The following is a 3,512-nucleotide window of genomic DNA, read 5'->3' as shown; positions in this document are numbered from 1 at the left end:
CCTGCATGCTTTTCCATTGCAGAATGACCACTGGCTTCCACATCCCAGTACTGCCTGGGCTTTGCCACTTGGTGTATTTGTATGAACATCTCTGTTGAAGGAGCACAATGAAAGCAAAGGCTGGGATTGGTATTGGATGGAAATGTCTGAACAAAGAAGGGTAAATGTTCTGATGAGCGCTAGCATCACTGCTACCTCCCTGGTACAGTCTAGTGTGCCTGCTCTGTGAAGAAAGTGCCTGCTAGCCCATCCAGGTGTGTGTGAATATCTAGGTAATAATAACAGACTTCCCCCTAGAGGAACACCTTTCTTTATGACCACACAAAGGACCACAGAGAAAGACCCCACCTCTCCAGTTCCTGGCACAGAGCAGTCAGGCTTTCCCATGCTGTGAGCATAGCCATCACTGTGCACTGCTGGAGGAACAGCCTAGCTGGAGGCTGAAACTGGAACCACTTCCAGATTTTCTGGAGAGTGGGAGGTAAAAAGGAGTGGGCCATCACCATTGAGCCTGATAGTTTATAAAGATGAACAGCAGGCAGGAGAATTCAAGCTGTTGCCAAGAGGGCCACACTCTGACAAGCCACCAACAACTCCCCCTCCTGTGCAAGGTGTGCAAATGTACTTGAAGTCCACAAAACCACTGGGAGAAACTCCTCTGCCATTCCAAAAAGGACTCTAGTCTTAAGTTGATCATTAGCTATACGGAGGAAATAGAAATGCCTGCTCTGCAAGGATGCAGGTGCTGGAGGCCAGGACCACACAACTTACTTGTCTTCAGCTTTCGCAAAGTTACAGTTGTACCGTCAGATGCTACAGGTTTATTTACATGGTCAGACCCTAGTGGTAGTTAGCTTTCTATCAGCTAACCAGTACCTACACAAGCTCCTAAGCTCAATCTTTGGTTTGTCTGTGCACAGATCCTACAGAAGTTCTTAGGGATCTCAGCTTATTATTTTCCTGAGGAATGGAAGACCAAAGGAATCACAGGTTACAGTTAATTTGGGGCTGACTTTCTGAGATCCCGCAGAGCCAGCAGCCTCTTTGGCAGCAGCATGAAGAATGCCTCTTGGGAAAAAACAACATGGAGAAAAAGGCAGCACCTGGTAGCAGCCCTTGTTTTGGCATGTTCCTGTTAAAGATGGCAAAGAGTGGTGCAGGAAAAAACATTCTTGGGAGCTTGATCTTTTTTCTAGGAAGATGCAGGTATCGAAGATAGGTGCCTCTCCTGGAAACAATCCACAGTAGCATTTTAGGTGTAACCTGGGATCATGAGCTATAACCTGGCTAATAGCTAGCAACTCTTTGCCTTACAGGTATAGAGGCCTGTTGAACTGAGAAAAGCCATGGCATCACTTCAGAAACTTAAAACTGAAGCAACATGAAAAATAATAATAATGTTTTTGAGTCACGGGAGTACCACACAGGGCTCAGAAGAGACTCGATGCTATATACATAGCATGGAGACAGGGCAGTCCACCCACTGGGCTTCAGGCTGGAGAATGATCCCTGGCTCTGTTTTGCCTAGCAGTACAGACATGGGGCTTCTGAGTATCCATCCTCAAAAGAAATTAGAGCCAAAACACACTGTTTTCTAAGGGGCATTCTTACCCTCTCTTCCCATCACATTTACACAAGTTGAAATTCTGCAACACTGGTATCTGCAATGAAATATTTAAAAAAGTTTTCAAATAACCAGTGGGTAAAAAACAATACAGGCTGACACCCAATCTTTTTCCCAGGTCACAAAGGACCATTTTGAGGCCATCTGCCTCCCTCCTTATCCACCGGTGTGAGCACACACTAGGTAAGAACTATCACAAACAGGATTCTGGGGAATCTTTCCCTGGACCCCTGTGACTGCCAACACAACCCACAGGGGACTATCCTGATCACTAACCATCCCGTGGGGCAATGTCAGCAGGAGGAGCAAACCATATTTCCAGCTTTCTAAATGGGGCATGGATCCAAATGGCAGGGACAGAATCATCCCCAGGGAATTTCAGAGGCCGTGCTTATTGCACATCTGGGGAGTGCCATCAAGACATGGCCTCAAGGTCAGGAAGATACTTCAGAAGTCTGCACCTCACAGCACTGAACAGCTGGCGCTGCAGTTTCTCTTGTACCCGGAAGGGTACTAAAACAGAGAGCACCATTTTGCCTCTATACAAAACCCTGCTGAGCCCACATCTTGAGCACTGTGTGCAGCTCTGGTCCCCACATCTTGGGAAGGACATAGTAGGGTTAGGGAAGGAACAGAGAAAGACAACTAAAATGAGGGAGAGAGCAGCTGCCTTATGAGGAGAACAAAAAACGTTGCAGGGGCGTATGGGCAAGGCTTACAAAATCATGAAGGCATAGGATAATTTAAAAGCAAAACTTACCACCGAATTTTTCAATGCTAGAACTACAGGACAAGCAATGAAAATAACAGGAGATCAGTTTAAAATATATAAAATGAACTGTTTACACAGGATGCAGTAAAATTCTGGAATCTGTTGCCACAGAAGGCCATGGAGACAAAAGGTATGAAACAGGGATTATACCAATTCATGAACAACAGGTCCATAAACAGATAGTGAAGGGAATAGGCAGGGATTTACTTTCTAACATCCCTAATGAAATGAATGTGGTTATTAGGGAATGAATGGCAGAAAGCAGCTAGAATCATGTGTTCTCCCCAAATAGCATCTCCAATTGCCACCAGAGAGACACCAGGGAGATGAATCACTGGTCTGACCCAGCAGGGCATTTCTTGCATTCTTGGAGACCTACTGAAATGTTCATGAGCTTTCTGTCAGGCTCCAACTGGTTCTCAAACAGCATCTGAAAAGCAGGCAAAGCCTTTGCTGGTGCAGACCTTGAAGAAAGAACAGAGTGAGTTCAGAACGGGAGCTTATTCCCTTTTCACCAAACAGCTGCTGTGGAGGCTAAAAGTCCAGCTCCCAGGAATCGACTTCAGAGACTCTAAGGAGAAAATCACTGACTTAAGTGGGAAACAAGCATTCGAGGAAGACCAGGATTCGGGGGATAATTATGTGCTTCACCTGTGCAGGGCACTGGAGGCAGGGGAGAGCACCAAAAGACAAGCCTAGCAATGGTCACACTTTCAGACAGGTAAATTCTGCCTAGGGGTATAGTTAGAAAATTGGGCCCAATTTCAATTTTCCACTATATGGTTTATATAAATATAACAAATAAATAAAAAAAAAAAGATGTTGCTTTTCCCTGTATACCTTGCCTCTTCCTGTAGTCTCAGCTACCCCCAGGTATACTGTCACCACTAAACCAGTGCTTACAGTAGTAACTTTGTTCACCAGCCAGAGGTCACTGATGTACACAGTATGACATTAGCATTCATATTCAGGGTTGTTTTACAAAACACTACTTAATTTTTTTTAGTATCTGGGAAAATATTGTATTAAGGCAGATAGCAAGCCCTAGATCAAAAGGTTGCTTGTGTCTTTCTTAAACTGAACAGCTCTTGTAATTACTGTATCAAGCAAGCTAAT

Source organism: Dromaius novaehollandiae, chromosome 1 (assembly GCF_036370855.1).
Source record: "Dromaius novaehollandiae isolate bDroNov1 chromosome 1, bDroNov1.hap1, whole genome shotgun sequence".
Classification (NCBI taxonomy): Eukaryota; Metazoa; Chordata; class Aves; order Casuariiformes; family Dromaiidae; genus Dromaius; species Dromaius novaehollandiae.
This window is presented reverse-complemented; position numbering follows the sequence as displayed.